The 21,098-nt window shown below is 41.8% G+C and overlaps 1 long non-coding RNA gene across 1 annotated transcript; it reads left to right on the forward strand.

Annotated features, from left to right (window-relative positions):
• The first annotated feature begins 786 nt into the window (after positions 1-786).
• On the forward strand, positions 787-13,200 carry LOC125553503. The gene is made up of 2 exons (XR_007304103.1): positions 787-1,216; positions 12,902-13,200. It is a non-coding gene; the product is annotated as an uncharacterized LOC125553503 (long non-coding RNA).
• Positions 13,201-21,098: the final 7,898 nt, after the last annotated feature.

The following is a 21,098-nucleotide window of genomic DNA, read 5'->3' on the forward strand; positions in this document are numbered from 1 at the left end:
CAACGAAAGAGTTGTTGGCAGTGACCTCCCAAATGAATCACATAACGAAGCTGAAGAATATGCTCCATTGAGTGCTATCCAGGTGATGTAATAGTTTCTTCACTAATAAATATTCTACTTCATTCTCATACTTAAACAATTGTTCATCATAAGTTGTAGGAACTACATCCTAGTGATTGTGCACGAACCAAAGAGTGTTACACCGGTTTATCGTTACCACAAGAAAAAATGGTTGCTAAGGTGTGTGCATAAATTTCTGCTTTGTTATTAAAAAATACCTATGTTTTGTATAAGTTTACTTACAACTGAACTGAATCTCAATTGTAGAAAGCACACATTGAAAAGTTTCATAGGGCCAATCAAGGAAGTGGAGAATCAACTTTGCCAGACAAGCAGATCACTACCCAGGAATTGCATCCTAGTTTTTCTGTGAGAACCAAAGAGGGTTACACTGGTTTATCTTTACCACACATGGTTGCTAAGGTGTGTGCGCATATTTTTTTACTTCATTATCAACCAATGCCTATGATTCTGTATGTTTATGTCGTATTGAACTGAACCTCAAATGTAGAAGGCACGCATTGAAATGTTTGATAAGGACAATCAAGGCCGCGCAGAATCAACCAAAGACGGTTACACCAATGAAGGAAGTGCAGAATTAACTTTGCTGGATAAGCAGATTACTGCCCAGGAATTGCATCCTAGCTTTTCTTCCAGAACCAAAGAGGATTGCACTGGTTCATCTTTACCACACATGGTTTCAAGGTGTTTCTGTATGCATAAACTTCTGATTCTTTGTCAAACAATGTCTATGTTTTGTGTATGTTCACTTACAACTGAACTAAACCTCAACTGTAGAAAGCGCACACTAAAAAAATGATAGGATAAATCAAGGGTGTGCAGAATAAACTTTACCGAACAAGACTAACTAGGAATTGCATCCTAGCAATTGCGCAAGAACCAAAGAGGGTTGCACCAGTTTATCTTCACCACATGAGCACACAATTGCTAAAGTGTGTGCATGCGCGCATAAATTTCTGTTGTGTTATCAAACAAGGTCTATGTTTTCTATAAATTTACTTACAACTAAACTGAACCTCAATTGTAGAAAGCACATGATGGTCCTGAAGCAAAGAATGGTCATGCTGAAAATAACAATGAGACCAAGCAAGGTGGTCCTGAACCAAGTGTACAACTTCATCATATCACTAAGCAGGTATATCTATACCCACTATTAAAGGGAGGTGACATTCTTGGTTTGGTTTAGTCTGCCGCTTTGATTTTCGTCCCTGGTTATTTACTTCAAATTCCGTTTGTCGTTTGTTATCCTGCCTCTTTACTCACCCAGTTTAAACCAATGGGAAACCGACTCAAGCCAACCAGGCAAGCAACGAGGCAACGATCGGGCAGCCCATCTAGCGGCAGCAGCCCAGATTATTTTTTTCCTGAGCCGATTGTGATTGGAGGCAACCAGGCCTTTTTTTAGCGGTAGTAGCCCAGCCGATTGTGATTGGAGGCAACCAGGCCTTTTTTTTAGCGGTAGCAGCCCTGCTGATGGATTGAAGGCAACTCGGTTTTAGCTAAATCCGCTATCTGAGAAAACATCAATAATCCCACCTTGCTTTCTTACATCGAGTCGTGCCAGTTGATATACGTCTTAACTTGCTACGTAATCAGCAAGCTGATTTGAGAACCATTAACCAGATGAGGAGGCATTGTAACATCCCAAAATTCTAAATTTTGGAATGTTATAATAAATAGATAGACTTGACTGATTGTTTGATTGATCGTCTGAAATTGAGTGAAATTCGAATTCTTTTTGAAAGTTAAATGAGAGGGAATAAAAGGACTTTCCCAAACTTTCATATTTGTTTTCTGATCTTCATGAATTCAAATTCTTTTCAAATACAAAACCCTAGAGAGAAGATGACATGACTTCTTCCATTTAAAATGAAAAGGGTGTTTGAAAAATATTTGAATTCCATTGGGAAATATTTCCAATTCAGAAACTTTAAGCAACTCAATGATTTTCACGAGAGAAGATAAAATGACTTCTTCAAATTATGAAATATGAGTTGGGAGTTTCAAAGAATTAAATTCAAAGTTCTTTTGAATTTATTTTTTTTCAAATTGGAATACATTAGATCATCATGCATATCTTATTTTCTTGCTTTTTGGTCGATCCTAGAAATTTCACGCAACTCAAGGACCTTCGGAGAGAGTTGGAGATTTCGTTATTTTCATATTTGAGAGTTTTCTCGAATTTGAAAAGAGGGTCATTTGATTTATTTATTTCATCTTCAATAATTTTTCCGTTATCAAAAATATAAGAGAGGGAATAATATGACTTTCCCAAAATATAGGAAAAATGAAGATTTAATAAATAGATCAAATTTCGTTTTCCGGAGTTTATTTGCATTTCATTTGGATAGGGGAAAATGCGTGTTTTCGAAAATTGCATTTTAGGCCCGGAGAAAAGTTCATTTTGTTCGGCTCATTTTTAGGAGTCGGGGAAAATTTACTTTAGGTTTTTCGGAGTTCGTTTAGATCTCTTTTGTTGTTTTTTTTCTACGCACGAAAAACCAGTTAATAATAATTAAAAAAAGAGAGCTCCCGCCAGGCCAGCCGAGCCTAAGGCCTAGCCAGCCGGCCTCCTCCCAGCCGCACGCGCGCTAGCGCTAGGCGCCAGCCAGGCGCAGGCAGGCCGCCGCCTCGCCTCTTGTCGCTCGAGGCCAAGTCCCAGCAGGACTTAGGTCGGTAGCCCTCCCTTTTTCCTTTGTTTCGTTTTTCCTTTTCCTAATCCTAGTCTATTTCTTGTCCCCTACCCCAAGTAAACCCCCCCTCCCCAATATAAATACCCAAGCACCCCCCCCCTCTAAATCATCAAACCCAAAGCCTAGAGCTCCACCACACCCACGCCGCACCCACGCCGCGCCACCCCACACCCGCGCCGTCGCACCTTGCCCACGCCGCCGCCCCACGCCGCCGCCGGAGCCCCCCCCCCTCGCCGGAGACCTCGCCGAGGTTGCCCCGCGTCCCTTTTCCTCGGATCGTTTTCTTCTAATCGTTCCGATTCTTTTCTTCTCTTCCGATTCGTTTTCTAGATCGGTTTTTCGTTTCGGTTTTCTTCTCCAAAACCCTAGATCGGATTCGTTTTCTCTTCCGATTTAGTTGCCTTTGGACCGTTCGCCAGACCGTTCGTCCTAACGAACGTGATCACCGGATTCTTCTAGGTTAACGAACGTCCGTTCGTTTAACCGTTCTTCTTTTTCTTCTCGTCGGATTTATTCCGCGATCGCGATCTCAGATCCGATCTTCGTTCTAGTTTATCTTCTCGCTCGTTTATCGGAATCAGGTGATTCAAGCGCCTGGAGTTTCGTCTCGAAATCATCGTTCCGTCTAATCAACTTAAACAAGTTTTTGCTACTGTAAAATTTTGACCTAGTTCAACTTGCTAGAACCGAGTTGTTCTTCCGCCGTTTGTTTTCGGTTTCTTTGTTTGGTTCCTTCTTTCTTTGCAACCGGAGTTCTTAAGTTGAACCTTCTGGTTCGTTCTCTCGTTCGAGTTTTAATTGTGCATTAGATGAGTACTTATTGTGTGGTTACTATTGTTTGCTTACGATAGATTGACCGGAGTGTGACGAGTAGATCTATCACGAGTTTTGAGTGCGAATCATCTTCATCAACATTGCAGGCAAGTTCACACTTTGATCATACCTTCTCTACAACCCATGTTTTATTGCATTAGATCAATCCTCACATATTGCATGATTAGGATCTAATTTAATTGAGGGATGGAGTTACTTCTACGTTTGCTTATTATGCCATGTTATGCTAGTAGACGTGGATTGGGTGAGTGATATCCATGACAGATGTGAGTTGATAATTTTAATGGTTTATCTAAGGTGGCAACTTAAACACACATCTGGGTGGATTGAGGCACCTGATGTCTATCAGGACTTGCCTGTTTTTTTTGGACCGCCACCCAGGCTCAAAGGGATCATAAGATCTTTCATGCTAGAAACTTCCGTGTGCAGCCACAAGCCATTATGGGCTCTGGCATAGTTGACTAAGCAGTGCGAACTCTTACGGGGTGGACTAGCAGATGTAGGGGATGTAGGTGTACCGGTCTACCCCACATGTAAGGTGCTAGCGCTTCTGAAAGACTGTGTCTCGGTCATCTGTCTTCTCAAACACCATGTAGTGCGAGAAATCCAACGGAGGCGATCGAGTCTTGTGGGGAAAAGTGCGCAAACCTCTGCAGAGTGTACAAACTAATCATGATTAGCCGTGTCCCCGGTTATGGACAACTTGAGTATCTAGTACTTGAATATCATGTGAATCTCATCACGTTACTTCTAATTAATGTTGTTGGGTTTTAATTATTTTTAGTTGGGATTGAGAATGCTGTCAACCATTCTCAATGTTTAACAACCACCATGATAGTTAAATAAACTTATTCCTTTGCAGTAGGGAAAAATTGGCTTTACGCAAAAACCTTATAACCATAGAGCTTTCCACCAGCCAAATATGCATATAGTGGTAGCCATTGTTCATCATTTTTCTCTATGGTGTGAATTTGCCAGTACATTCAATGTACTAACCCGTTTCGGGCTGCAACGTCTCATGTTGCAGGTTTCTTACGACGAGTAAGTGATACGTTAGGGTTACGGTTTCTACCTCAACTTTGTCGTTGGTGTTGATGGGAATCCACAACCTTGTTGCTTCCGCTATATGGATTGAGGTAATAGTATTTACGTTACTTTATACATGTGATTTACCTCTGTTATAAATCCTTCGAGTACTGTGTGTGTCAGCATACCGATCCAGGGATGACACGTAAGCACAGAGACTTGATCCATTCGGGTCGGGTCGCTACAGGCATGGTATCAGAGCACATGTTGACTGTAGGACGTGACCCTAGAAACTGGCAAGCCCATAGCAAAGATTTTTCTCTACAACTTTCCCTTTCAAAAAGATCTTTTACCTCTCTTCTCTTCTGAGCTTATTCAAAAAATTCCTTTTAGTGAGACCATACCCCTTTTCCCTTTTTGACCACACGAAGATTTGACTGATGAGACCACTCCAAGAAGTACAGGATATCAGACAAGTAAGACCATTCGGAATGAAGAGGATTTTACCATACATTATGATAATGGAAACTACAGCTGTTGAAGACTCTAAAGACTAGGAGAATTTGAAGGCTCTGAAGAATCCCCAGATTTGTATGACCTAGGAAGGCTACCCTTATGGAACTTGGCAGACTATGGAAGTGGTCAATACCCTAGATCAAGGTGTATCGGAGAAAGACTGAAACAAGGAGCATGAGAACTCAAAGTTTTGTCAAAGAAAACCCTAAGGCAGGAGATATCAACTATGGAATGATAGCTCATGGCAATGACAAGGGCAGAAACACGGTTATCCGTGATGTCATCCCCGCTAATGCTATTGTCACCGTGCTGAGTTAAGGATGCAAGTCTTCAGAATGGATTTGATGGAAGAAGGCTGATGGAGCAACTCTCAGCAAGATGAAATTTTAACCTTAGTTGGTGTATCATCGGGAGTTGGAGTATTACATCAAGAGTTTGATGTATCTTCAGGAAGCCGTATTTGACAAGGAAGTATTTCATGAAGAACTTAGGACCAAGGAGCTGAAGTAGCCAAGCTAGAGGAGCAAAACTCGAGAAACCGGAGATTCGTCAGGAACTAGACCATGGTTCATGTGAAGGATGTTGAAACCTAGAAGTTTGAAATACAACTCCAGAATATTAAAGGATGTCACGAGAGATTTCACGTCAACAGAGATGATCTAGCAAAAGAACTTGAGAAAGACAAGCATGATCGGAAGGAGCCATTGGAGGCATGAACAAGGTTTGAAGAATTTGGAGACGTTGAAGATTTATTGACCTTTAGAAGACCAAACCCCTGTTATATACCTACGTTAGATGCGACGTTTGTGAGCTGTCACTTGTTTGATGTTTTTCCCGACAGCCACAAATAAAATCTGTCTTTTCAAAACTTTTGTTTGTATTGTGTGTATCCCTCTCTATCTCTCTTATCTCACCCCAAAACCCATGGACCCAATAGAGGATGAATGGAGATGAGCTTGTATTTTCTGGACCGATGAGTCAGTTGGAGGCAGACCGATGGATTCAGAACATGGAGGATCACATGGAGAATAACCCTATAGTTGGACATGATATGGCCCAGCATGCTCTTCAATGCTTTGAAAGAGGTGCTGCTACTTGGTGGAGGATGTACCAAACCATCAATGGATGGCAAGGAGTAACCACTTGGAAAGAATTTAAGTTGACTTTGCCAAAGTCTCGGTTTGTGTCCCAGAAGTTGAAGCCTTATGGAAAAGACATGAAGAAACCTTGTGCATGCAAGATTTGTGGAGAAATAGGACACAACCATAAAGAACACAAGGATGAATGCCCAAATTGTGAAGGAAGTCACCCAGTTGAAGAATGCCCAACTAGGCAAATTACTTGTTTCTTGTGTGAAGGGACTACCCACTACCCTGCTCAGTGTCACATTTACCCCATGGTACAAAGAACCATCCAGCAGAAGAAACAAGCAATGAGAGGAGCCCTTATGGAAAGTTTAGAAGAACCTGTGATGAAGGAAGATGTGGAGGACACACCCAAAGAAGAACCAATTAAACCCTGCACCAAGTCTTGCTATTCATGTGGAGAAGAAGGACACATCTCCCAAAATTGTATGAATGGGAATCTAGTAGAATTCCGGGCTGAGGAAGTAGAGTATGACCCACAGGAAATAGAAGCCCTGATTGGAATGGAAAAGTCCAGAAAGAGAAGTAGATTGGATTCCAGGAAGGATCTGAGTCATGTCACCTGTTATGGGTGCAAGGAGTCAGGGCACTACCACAACAGTTTCCCAAAAAGGAAGCCAAGAACCCAAGGAGGCTATATAATCACAAGAAAACCTCGATACTTGTCAGAAGTAATATGTTTTAGTTGTAATAAAGCAGGGCACTTTGCCAGAGAATGCCCCAAGGAGAAGGAGACTTGTGATAAATAGTTGAGTTTGCAACAAAAGAAATGGAGTAGTAGAAGTGAGAACATTTTCTTTTATATTGAGGTGTTGAGTTGAGACATGTAATGGAGAAGCGAGAGATTGAAATCATTTGAGAATGAATAAAGTAGCATCGTTGGTACTGATATGGATTTTATGAGTTGTTACTCTATGAAGAAGGATTTTGACCATTTTTGAGGATAAGAGAAATATGGTCTATAGAAGATTTGTGCATTTTAAGGGTGGTAGTACCCTGTAATGGATTTCGGACAAAATGAATACGAGTTTTGTCTCGATATGTGTGATGCCCCAAGAGTATGTGGGATGAAGTTGGAGACCGACAGTTGTTGGACCAAAGGAGTCGGAAGAGAATGTTAAGTTGATTCGAGATAGACTGAAGGTAGCTCAGTCCAGGCAGAAGAGTTATGTAGACTCAAAAACTCAAGGAGGTAGTCTATGAAATTGGAGACCGAGCATGTCTTCATGTGTTCCCTCTACGAGGAGTTAAATGCTTTGGAGTTAAGGGACAGTTAGCCCCGAGAATTGTAGGACCATACCGAGTTTTGGAGCGTATGAGAGAAGTGGCCTACAAGTTGGAGTTATCCGAAGGACTGACAGGAGTTCAGGATGTGTTTCACGTTTCCCAATTGAAGAAGTGCCATGCAGAGATGGCCAATATTCCCCTGTAAGAACGCTTGACCCTGGAAAGGATAATGATGTTCCACGAAGTGGAATATGGACTTCATGAGTATAAATTTTATCTCGATATGAGGGATATTCCACGAGGATGAAGAGATGAATTACTATTGGATATAAAGGAGGTATGATGTTGGAAATATGAATCAATGGAGAACTCCATGATGAGTCTGAGTAAACATGTCCTAGTTTGGAGCCAATAGAAGGAAGGAAGACAGTACAATTGGATGGATTTAAGTATACTGGGAAAGCTGGAAGTTGGATGTTGGATTAGAGATTTGCTGCCCCGATGAAGAGTTCAAGGTTTGCAAGTGATGAGATATGCCATAACCCACAGGCCACAAGACCTTCCAAGAAGCAAGCACACTCTTGCTGAAGGAAAAACCCTGGAGGAAGTTACGATTTTGCCGATAGACGATCTTATAGGAGTAACGCAAAACCTGAGAGTTGTGAAGGAACGATAGATGGTTGTTTGGCTTGCAGAATCAATGGATTATTCCGAACTTGGTTCATCGACGAGAGAAATTCTGCAATGCTTGTGAGGATGACCGAGTGTTAGAATGCGAGATTCGCTAAACTGTATACAAGGTAATGATTTGGGTGCGGGATGGATTGATCACCATACCGACTTACTCTTATTATTCGCCTTGCTATATGGGATGGTAAATCTGAGTGACTTGCCCATAGTAGAGAGACGACGATATTAAACCTTGTTAAACCTTAGAATGGTATAAGAATTTTTCCCTTGTACACGGCAGCATTTGCCAACCGTAGGTTATACGGTGAGGATCAACCCAGACCCATTTCCTGCAGGAGAAGCCATAAATTGTTAACCACCATGAGATATCGATAGCTGTTTAGTTTTGGCGCTAGACCCGTCAGCTAAGAAGTCCCAATCTCGGAATAACCTTACCAAAGAAAAGGACAGAAAAATTGAGGAAAAGGTTATGCCACTACCTGAAGAGCTCAGAGAAGGAATTTTCCCGAGGATCTGAGAAGCCCGACACTGTTAACAATATGGATGAAGTATATGAGTTTCGATGGAACAGTAACCATGATTCTAAGGGTGGTAGCACCCCAGACACCGTGTGATGATGGATGGATTTTGAGAAGACCCCCAAACCCTAACCTTTTCTTGCTAGCCTCTCCGAATCTCGAGGACGAGATTCCTTTTAAGGGTGGTAGGTTTGTAACATCCCAAAATTCTAAATTTTGGAATGTTATAATAAATAGATAGACTTGACTGATTGTTTGATTGATTGTCTGAAATTGAGTGAAATTCGAATTCTTTTTGAAAGTTAAATGAGAGGGAATAAAAGGACTTTCCCAAACTTTCATATTTGTTTTCTGATCTTCGTGAATTCAAATTCTTTTCAAATACAAAACCCTAGAGAGAAGATGACATGACTTCTTCCATTTAAAATGAAAAGGGTGTTTGACAAATATTTGAATTCCATTGGGAAATATTTCCAATTCAGAAACTTTAAGCAACTCAATGATTTTCACGAGAGAAGATAAAATGACTTCTTCAAATTATGAAATATGAGTTGGGAGTTTCAAAGAATTAAATTCAAAGTTTCTTTTGAATTTATTTTTTTCAAATTGGAATACATTAGATCATCATGCATATCTTATTTTCTTGCATTTTGGTCGATCCTAGAAATTTCACGCAACTCAAGGACCTTCGGAGAGAGTTGGAGATTTCGTTATTTTCATATTTGAGAGTTTTCTCGAATTTGAAAAGAGGATCATTTGATTTATTTATTTCATCTTCAATAATTTTTCCGTTATCAAAAATATAAGAGAGGGAATAATATGACTTTCCCAAAATATAGGAAAAATGAAGATTTAATAAATAGATCAAATTTCGTTTTCCGGAGTTTATTTGCATTTTATTTGGATAGGGAAAAATGCGCGTTTTCGAAAATTGCATTTTAGGTCCGGAGAAAAGTTCATTTTGTTCGGCTCATTTTTAGGAGTCGGGGAAAATTTACTTTAGGTTTTTCGGAGTTCGTTTAGTCTCTTTTTTGTTTTTTTTCTGCGCGCGAAAACCAGTTAAAATAAAAAAAGAGAGCTCCCGCCAGGCCAGCCGGGCCTAAGGCCCAGCCAGCCGGCCTCCTCCCAGCCGCACGCGCGCTAGCGCTAGGTGCCAGCCAGGCGCAGGCAGGCCGCTGCCTCGCCTCTTGTCGCTCGAGGCCAAGTCCCAGCAGGACTTAGGTCGTAGCCCTCCCTTTTTCCTTTGTTTTGTTTTCCTTTTTCCTAATCCTCTATTTCTTGTCCCCTACCCCAAGTACCCCTCCCCAATATAAATACCCAACCCCCCCTCTAAATCACAACCAAACTAAGCCCCACACCCACGCCCGCGCCACCGCGCCACCCCACACCGCGCCGCCGCACCTTGCCCACGCCGCCGCCGCCGCCGGAGCCCCCGCCGGAGACCTCGCCGGAGGTTGCCCCGCGTCTCTTTTCCTCGGATCGTTTTCTTCTAATCGTTCCGATTCTTTTCTTCTCTTCCTGATTCGTTTTCTAGATCGGTTTTTCGTTTCGGTTTTCTTCTCCGAAACCCTAGATCGGATTCGTTTTCTCTTCCGATTTAGTTGCCTTTGGACCGTTCGCCGGACCGTTCGTCCTAACGAACGTGATCACCGGATTCTTCTAGGTTAACGAACGTCCGTTCGTTTAACCGTTCTTCTTTTTCTTCTCGTCGGATTTATTCCGCGATCGCGATCTCAGATCCGATCTTCGTTCTAGTTTATCTTCTCGCTCGTTTATCGGAATCAGGTGATTCAAGCGCCTGGAGTTTCGTCTCGAAACCGCCGTTCCGTCTAATCAACTTAAACAAGTTTTTGCTACTGTAAAATTTTGACCTAGTTCAACTTGCTAGAACCGAGTTGTTCTTCCGCCGTTTGTTTCGTTTCTTTGTTCGGTTCTTCTTTCTTTGCAACCGGAGTTCTTAAGTTGAACCTTCTGGTTGTTCTCTCGTTCGAGTTTTACTTGTGCATTAGATGAGTACTTATTGTGTGGTTACTATTGTTTGCTTACGATAGATTGACCGGAGTGTGACGAGTAGATCTATCACGAGTTTTGAGTGCGAATCATCTTCATCAACATTGCAGGCAAGTTCACACTTTGATCATACCTTCTCTACAACCCATGTTTTATTGCATTAGATCAATCCTCACATATTGCATGATTAGGATCTAATTTAATTGAGGGATGAGTTACTTCTACGTTTGCTTATTATGCCATGTTATGCTAGTAGACGTGGATTGGGTGAGTGATATCCATGACAGATGTGATTGATAATTTAATGGTTTATCTAAGGTGGCAACTTAAACACACATCTGGGTGGATTGAGGCACCTGATGTCTATCAGGACTTGCCTGTTTTTGGACCGCCACCCAGGCTCAAAGGGATCATAAGATCTTTCATGCTAGAAACTTCCGTGTGCAGCCACAAGCCATTATGGGCTCTGGCATAGTTGACTAAGCAGTGCGAACTCTTACGGGGTGGACTAGCAGATGTAGGGGATGTAGGTGTACCGGTCTACCCCACATGTAAGGTGCTAGCGCTTCTGAAAGACTGTGTCTCGGTCATCCGTCTTCTCAAACACCATGTAGTGCGAGAAACCAAACGGAGGCGATCGAGTCTTGTGGGGAAAAGTGCGCAAACCTCTGCAGAGTGTACAAACTAATCATGATTAGCCGTGTCCCCGGTTATGGACAACTTGAGTATCTAGTACTTGAATATCATGTGAATCTCATCACGTTACTTCTAATTAATGTTGTTGGGTTTTAATTATTTTTAATTGGGATTGAGAATGCTGTCAACCATTCTCAATGTTTAACAACCACCATGATAGTTAAATAAACTTATTCCTTTGCAGTAGGGAAAATTTGGCTTTACGCAAAAACCTTATAACCATAGAGCTTTCCACCAGCCAAATATGCACATAGTGGTAGCCATTGTTCATCATTTCTCTCTATGGTGTGAATTTGCCAGTACATTCAATGTACTGACCCGTTTCGGGCTGCAACGTCTCATGTTGCAGGTTTCTTACGACGAGTAAGTGATACGTTAGGGTTACGGTTTCTACACTCAACTTTGCCGTTGGTGTTGATGGGAATCCACAACCTTGTTGCATCCGCTATATGGATTGAGGTAATAGTATTTATGTTACTTTATACATGTGATTTACCTCTGTTATAAATCCTTCGAGTACTGTGTGTGTCAGCATACCGATCCAGGGATGACACGTAAGCACAGAGACTTGATCCATTCGGGTCGGGTCGCTACAGGCATGGAGGCAGAAAGCCATCAAATCTGTGTGCATGGTTTTGGGCAAAATTATCTGGATTCATGAGTTCATGACATGCCAAGATGAAATCTCCTAGATTTTAATGAAAGGAAAAATAGTGCATAGAGATATTAAATACAGATTTGTCTAAGGGCACTTCCAACACATTATATGTATTTAGATTTAGAAGCGTTCAGAAGCTATTTCTCACCAAATTTAGTTACACGTTAATTTTTTTTCTCACGTTGCAACGCACGGGCATATGTGCTATATATATATAGACAATGGTTAGAATTGTTAGTTGGTGTAATTCCATGTGCAATCGTCCCTTTATGTGTAAAGTGAAATCTTCCATGGTTTGTGATAATGAATGTTTCATTTCTTGAAAAAATAGGATAAAATGAAAGTTTTCTTGGTTTCGTTGAACCCGAGAAGCAAAGATAAATTTGTGGCCGAAGGAACTTTAGTGAGTAGAGATAAAACATATGTGGTTGGAGGAAACATGCTTGGAGAGCAATATGTAGCAGTTTCTATTTGTGCTGCTTCAAAACTTCGAGATCAGATACTGGTTAGACCATATGGACAATTACAAACAGTAAGGGATGCTATTGGTCATGTTATTGCATGGCCTCTATCACATGTAAGTTCACTTGCATGCAATCATCCTATGTTCCAATGTGTATGCTTAAGGCTTTTTATTTATGAAGGATTTTTGTGATTTTTAGGTAAAAAAAACCAAAATTAACCACTCCTGCACAACCTCAAAACAAGCCACCAAACAATGGTATGGTACATCATCAAAGTACATTTCTTCTCACACTAGTCTTCAAGCTATGTTCTAAATTTTTCTCTGTTATCTTTCTTTTTCAGGGTAGCTCAAGATTTAGAAAAGGAGTGCATTGCAGGAGCCAGGAGCAACTATAGAAGAATTAGTCTTTAGATGGACAAGTATTATGTATTATATAAAGATTTTAGATTTGTAGGAAAACTTAGTTATAGTTTCTATGATCTCTTCTTAATTATTTGCATATTTTTTATGAAGATCTGATTTGATTCAGTTGTGAACCAAAAGTGTTTGTTCCTACTAATTGAAATTGTGCGAATGGGATTGTTGTGGATACAATTGGTGATATGGGTGGATCCCTTCATATAATGATATTTGTTGTTCATGAATGTGATTGGTGATATGGTGGATGCTTTTATATATCAATACTTGTTGACCATTCTGCACAAGCATATGGCATGATAAAGTTACTGGATTTGAAATGGCAAACTACAAATTTGGAATGAATCATATATTATTTAAAATAAAATATTACGTGGTTAAAAAAATTCATTTGTATATTTAGAGACGAATATAACGTCTGTACATAGCGTGTATAGGAATGGGCCTAGGGCCTATGACCATTGAAATGGCCCTGTTAGTAGAGACGTATGAGCGGACGTAGCACAGTGACTCTACATGTCTAAAGACGCTTTTGAACGTCCAAATATAGCGTGTCATATCTAGAGACGCCTTACAACGTCCCAATATAGCGTCCCATGCCATGTACAGACGCTTAGCCAGCATGTCTATATATTTTGAGACGGTCCGTGGGGAGACGCTCCAAAGACGCTTTACTAAGTCGACTCTATGGTTGCCTAGAGATGAAATAACGCGTCTCTAGCTTTGGAATATGACGTCTCTACATGCAGTTTTTGTTGTAGTGTGGAGGGGGGGTATAAACTTTACCATTCTATTTGGGAACCGCCTATAATGTGTGTAGCATGGAAAATATCGCCATCTCTTAGTTGTTACGTTGAAAATGAAAGTATACCGCTCAAAATACAATTTATCTCTATTTCAAAACCGAGCTCTGGCACCTCTACAAATCCCTGCTTCCCTCTGCGAAGGGCCTATCCATTTACTTTTATGTTGAGTCATCACCCTCTTATTAAAAAGCACTAGCTGGAGAGCACAGCCGTCATTTGCATTCATCCCTGTTAATTTATATTGGGTATGACTATGATTGGATCTCTTTTACCATGAATTACAATGTCTAGTCAGTCCTTGATCTTTAAAGGTGCTCTGCATTTATGTTTTGCGGTCTCAGAAAGGGCTAGCGAGATACCATCTTGTTATATCATATTATGATTGTTTTGAGAAAGTGTTGTCATCCAAGATTTATTATTATGACTTGCTAGCTGATTATGCTATTGATATGAGTAATGATGAGACCTGAGAATTATTGCAAATGTGGTTAGTTATGATCTATGCTGAAAACTTGAATGCTGGCTTGACATAGTTACAACAACAAGAGCAAACAGAGTTTGTAAAAGTTTTTCTTTCTTTTTTTCAGTTTGTCAATTGAAGTGCTTGAGGACAAGCAAGGGTTTAAGCTTGGGGGAGTTGATACGTCTCCGTAGTATCTACTTTTCCAAACACTTTTGCCCTTGTTTTGGACTCTATCTTGTATGATTTGAATGGAACTAACCCGGACTGACGTTGTTTTCAGCAGAATTACCATGGTGTTGTTTTATGTGCAGAAAACAAATATTCTCGGAATGACCTGAAACTCCACGAGAGGTCTTAGAAAAAATAATAAAAAATCCTCGCCAAATATGAAGACCAGGGGGCCCACACCCTTTCCACGAGGGTGGGGGCACCCCCCCCTAGGGCGCGCCCCCTACCTCATGGGCCCCCTGTTGACCCTCGAAAGATGTTGCGATCCCCTATACTTGTGGGTTATCACTCCGCATTCTGACGAGCCTTGGCGAGTTCGGTATCTTGAACCAACGCATCGCGCTCCAAGGCCTCGCACTTCTTCACCGCGTCCTCGAGCTCCTGTTGGACCTTGTTGACTCGGGCCTTGAGCTTCTTCCGAGCGGCCTGCTCCTTGACAGCCTTCCCTTCGGCTTTGGCCAGGGCCTTTTTCAGGGCCTCGACCTCGGTCGTCGCCTTTGTACACATCATGGAATTTCGGTCACTGCATATCATTTTACCTTTTTTCGAATACATAACAGGTTATTACTTACCTTGTTTTTCCTGGAGCTGTCTGTTCACCTGGCCCAGCTCCTCCTCGGCCTCCGCCAGTTTCTGCTTCAGTCCGGAGACTTCAGCAGTATGCGAGGCTGCAGCCAACAGCGACGCCTGTGTTTACATTTCAGAAAAATTTAGTTAGTTTCCTGCAATAGGAGATTGATCCTCTGTCCGACTTTTCCTTGCCGAACACCGGACAGTGTCTCAGGGGCTACTGTCTACATTGGGATTTTCTCTTTTTTGCATCGCTTACCTCAAAACCTATCAGCAGGCTGTTGCAGGCTTCGGTTAGTCCACTCTTGGCGGACTAAACCCTTTAAATTACCATGCCCATAAGGACACGGTGCTCATCCACAACAGAAGCGCCTCGCAACGCTTCCAGCAAATTGTCCGATGCCCCTGGTTGGACAGGGGTCACCGGCGGAATAGGCATCCGCCCTTCTTTCGAAGAAGGTTGCGTGCAGGATTCCGGAGCCGCATCGGTCTCCGGAATTGAGTCCGGCTGAGGGCCGAACGGAATACGACCCTCCCCACCAGTCTCCATGGGGATTGATTCTCCCTGGTGTCCGGCGACGGGGGTTTCGCCTTCTGGCGCCTCCGGAACCTGCCCCCGGTCTGGGAAGGTCCTTTGGGACACCACCTCGTCATCACCCTTGGCCGAGACAGAGTGAGCGGGCGGCGTGACATCCTAGCCATCTCCTTTGAATCTAGCGAACCCTCTGTCGAGGATCATGGGGAGCTGTCGCAGGCCGGACTGCGATGGCATAATTTAAACATATTAATATTACAAAATGGAAAGGCCAGGCATTTGGACGTGCATAAGGTTTTTGATACTTACGAGGCGGCCTGAGGCTTGGTCCTGGGGATTCGCTTCCGACTGCTATCGACGTCCCACGCGGAGTTATCCGCAAGGGAGCCCTTCCCCCTCTTGGGCACCTTCGCCTCCAAATTTGGGGAGGCCCCCCTTTTCTTCCTCCCCCCCCCAGGGAGGAGTCGCTTTCTTCCTCTTCCTCCTCGTCGTCTTAGGCGGCCGAAGAGTGAGTCTCATCTTCGGACGTCACGTCCGAAGCGCCTTTTCGGCGAAGGCCACCCCGGGCCCCCTTGGCCGTTTTCTTGGCCTTCTTCTCCGGCACATCATAAGGTGCCAGAAACAACATCTTCGTCAGAAGTGGGGTTTCTTGGTCTTCGGGCAGCGGAGTCGGACAGTTAATCCTGAAGGAAATATGCCCTAGAGGCAATAATAAAGTTATTATTTATTTCCTTATTTCATGATAAATGTTTATTATTCATGCTAGAATTGTATTAACCGGAAACAAAATACATGTGTGAATACATAGACAAACAGAGTGTCACTAGTATGCCTCTACTTGACTAGCTCATTAATCAAAGATGGTTATGTTTCCTAACCATAGACAAAGAGTTGTTATTTGATTAACGGGATCACATCATTAGGAGAATGATGTGATTGACTTGACCCATTCCGTTAGCTTAGCACTCGATCGTTTAGTATGTTGCTATTGCTTTCTTCATGACTTATACATGTTCCTATGACTATGAGATTATGCAACTCCCGTTTACCGGAGGAACACTTTGTGTGCTACCAAACGTCACAACGTAACTGGGTGATTATAAAGGAGCTCTACAGGTGTCTCCAAAGGTACATGTTGGGTTGGCGTATTTCGAGATTAGGATTTGTCACTCCGATTGTCGGAGAGGTATCTCTGGGCCCTCTCGGTAATGCACATCACATAAGCCTTGCAAGCATTACAACTAATTAGTTAGTTGCAAGATAATGTATTACGAAACGAGTAAAGAGACTTGCCGGTAACGAGATTGAACTAGGTATTGAGATACCGACGATCGAATCTCGGGCAAGTAACATACCGATGACAAAGGGAACAACGTATGTTGTTATGCGGTCTAACCGATAAAGATCTTCGTAGAATATGTGGGAACCAATATGAGCATCCAGGTTTCGCTATTGGTTATTGACCGGAGACGTGTCTCGGTCATGTCTACATTGTTCTCGAACCCGTAGGGTCCGCACGCTTAAGGTTTTGATGACAGTTATATTATGAGTTTATGCATTTTGATGTACCGAAGTTTGTTCGGAGTCCCGGATGTGATCACAGACATGACGAGGAGTCTCGAAATGGTCGAGACATAAAGATTGATATATTGGAAGCCTATATTTGGATATCGGAAGTGTTCCGGGTGAAATCGGGATTCATAAAATGTTTGTGATTAAAAAAAATGTTCGTCGATTCTAGAAATTTTCTCCTATTCAAGATTTTTTTTAATGTTCACAATTTTTTCTATTTTTTTGCAAATAGTATAAAATGTTCACGAATTAAAAAAATTGTCATGGTTTTCGAAAATGTTAGAAAATCTGTAAATAATGTTCCGTATTTTAAAAATGTTCACGAGTTTTAATTTTTTTAAAAAAAAATTGTTCACCATTTCACGAAAATGAGAGTGATAGTGTATCTCGGCGATGCAGCAAAATATGATCATGCCCATTTAAGATTATGATTTTTTTTCCAGTTACAACAGATGGGCCCTTTTTGCTAGCGATGATCAGTAAAATGCGTTATGGTGGCTTTTCCTCAAATAAAATAACCACGGCACTTTTAGATCGGAGAGAACATTCGGTACATCTTTCATGTTCCACCTCCCTTGCCGAGAAGTGGCTACCGAAGAAGACTTGATAAAAAACGAAAAAAAAAGGTGGCGTTGGAAGAAAGCTGACAAGTCATATTTTACTCTTGTGGCTTAAAAAAAATAGGAAGGCACACATCAGGTATGGTACACATCATTGCAAACATGATAGAACCTATGGCTGAGGCATAGGGAATGACTTTCATTTTCTCTCTATCTTCTGTAGTGGTCGGGAATTGAGTCTGACTCAACTTCACACCTTGTAACACATGCAAGAACCCTTTTTTTGCTTGATCCATTTTGAACTTCTTCAAAACTTTATCAAGGTATGTGCTTTGTGAAAGTCCAATTAAGCGTCATGATCTATCTCTATAGATCTTGATGCCCAATATATAAGCAGCTTCACCGAGGTCCTTCATTGAAAAATTCTTATTCAAGTATCCTTTTATGCTATTCAGAAATTCAGTATCATTTCCGGTCAACAATATGCCATCCACATATAATATCATAAATGCTACAGAACTCCCACTCACTTTCTTGTAAATACATGCTTCTCCAAAAGTCTGTATAAAACCATATGCTTTGATCACACTATCAAAGCGTATATTCCAACTCCGAGATGCTTGCACCAGTCCATAAATAGATCGCTGGAGCTTGCACACTTTGTTAGCACCTTTTGGATTGACAAAACCTTCCGGTTGCATCATATACAACTCTTCTTTAAGATATCCATTAAGGAATGCAGTTTTGACATCCATTTGCCAAATTTCATAATCATAAAATGCAGCAATTGCTAACATGATTCGGATGGACTTAAGCATCGCTACGGGTGAGAAGGTCTCATCGTAGTCAACTCCTTGAACTTGTCGAAAATCTTTCGCAACAAGTCGAGCTTTGTAGACAGTAACATTATCTTCAGCGACAGTCTTCTTGAAGATCCATTTATTCTCTATGGCTTTCCGATCATCGGGCAAGTCAACCAAAGTCCACACTTTGTTCTCATACATGGATCCCATCTCAGATTTCATGGCCTCAAGCCATTTTGCGGAATCTAGGCTCATCATCGCTTCCTCATAGTTCATAGGTTCGTCATGGTCAAGAACATGACTTCCAGAACAGGATTAGCATACCACTCTGGAGCAGATCTTACTGTGGTTGACCTACGAGGTTCGGTAGTAACTTGATCAAAAGTTTCATGATCATCATCATTAGCTTCCTCACTAATTGGTGTAGGAATCACTGTAACTGATTTCTATGATGAACTACTTTCCAATAAGGGAGAAGGTACAGTACCTCATTGTCGGTGTCAAAACCGGCGGATCTCGTGTAGGGGGTCCCAAACTGTGCGTCTAAGGCGGATAGTAACAGGAGGCAGGGGACACGATGTTTACCCAGGTTCGGGCCCTCTTGATGGAGGTAATACCCTACGTCCTGCTTGATTGTTCTTGATGATATGAGTATTACAAGAGTTGATCTACCATGAGATCGTAGAGGCTAAACCCTAGAAGCTAGCCTATGGTATGATTGTCTATTGTCCTATGGACTAAACCCTCCGGTTTATATAGACACCGGAGGGGGCTAGGGTTACACAGAGTTGGTTACAAGGGAGGAGATCTACATATCCGTATTGCCTAGCTTGCCTTCCACGCCAAGGAGAGTCCCATCCGGACACGGGACGAAGTCTTCAATCTTGTATCTTCATAGTCCAATAGTCCGGCCAAAGGATATAGTCTGGCTGTCCGGAGACCCCCTAATCCAGGAATCCCTCACTCATCAAGTTCTACTTTCCTCCCACTCACTTCTTTCGAGAGAAACTCCTTCTCTAGAAAGGATGCATTCTTAGCAACGAATATCCTGCCTTCGGATCTGTGATAGAAGGTGTACCCAACAATCTCCTTTGGGTATCCTATGAAGACAAATTTCTCCGATTTGGTTTCGAGCTTATCGGGTTGGAGCTTTTTCACATAAGCATCGCAGCCCCAAACTTTAAGAAACGACAACTTGGGTTTCTTGCCAAACCATAGTTCATATGGTGTCGTCTCAACGGATTTTGATGGTGCCCTATTTAACATGAATGCAGCCGTCTATAAAGCATAACCCTAAAATGGTAGCAGTAAATCAGTAAGAGACATCATAGATCGCACCATATCTAATAAAGTGTGGTTACGACGCTCGGACACACCATTACGCTGTGGTGTTCCAGGTGGCGTGAGTTGCGAAACTATTCCGCATTGTTTCAAATGAAGACCAAACTCATAACTCAAATATTCACCTCCACAATCAGATCATAGAAACTTAATTTTCTTGTTATGACTATTTTCAACTTCACTCTGAAATTCTTTGAACTTTTCAAATGTTTCAGACTTATGTTTCATCAAGTAGATATACCCATATCTGCTCAAATCACCTGTGAAGGTCAGAAAATAACGATACCCGCCACGAGCATCAACACTCATCAGACCGCATACACCAGTATGTATTATTTCCAATAAGTCTGTTGCTCGTTCCATTGTTCCAGAGAACGGAGTCTTAGTCATCTTGCCCATGAGGCATGGTTCGCAAGAATCAAGTGATTCCAAAAGCCCATCAGCATGGAGTTTCTTCATGCTACACCAATATGACCTAAACGGCAGTGCCACAAATAAGTTGCACTATCATTATTAAACTTATATCTTTTGGCTTCAATAATATGAATATGTGTATCACTACTATCGATATTAAATAAAAATAGACCACTCATTAAGGGTGCATGACCATAAAAGATATTACTCATATAAATAGAACAACCATTATTCTCTGATTTAAATGAATAACCATCTCGCATCAAACAAGATCCAGATATAATGTTCATGCTTAACGCTGGCACCAAATAACAATTATTCAGGTCTAATACTAATCTCGAAGGTAGATGTAGAGGTAGCGTGCCGACGGCAATCACATCGACTTTGGAACCATTTCCCACGCGCATTGTCACCTCGTCCATAGCCAATCTTCGCTTAATTTGTAGTCCCTGTTTCGAGTTGGAAATATTAGCAACAGAACCAATATCAAATACCTAGGCGCTACTGCGAGCATTAGTAAGGTACACATCAATAACATGTATATCAAATATACCTTTCACTTTGCCATCCATCTTATCTGCCAAATACTTGGGGTAGTTCCGCTTCTAGTGACCAGTCCCTTTGCAGGAGAAGCACTCAATCTCAGGCTTGGGTCCAGACTTGGGCTTCTTCACTTGAGCAGCAACTTGCTTGCCGTTCTTCTTGAAGTTCCCCTTCTTCCCTTTGCCCTTTTTCTTGAAACTAGTGGTCTTGTTAAGCATCAACACTTGATGCTCCTTTTTGATTTCTACCTCCGCAGCCTTAAGCATTGCGAAGAGCTCGGGAATTA

This window comes from Triticum urartu, chromosome 1 (assembly GCF_003073215.2).
Source record: "Triticum urartu cultivar G1812 chromosome 1, Tu2.1, whole genome shotgun sequence".
NCBI lineage: Eukaryota > Viridiplantae > Streptophyta > Magnoliopsida > Poales > Poaceae > Triticum > Triticum urartu.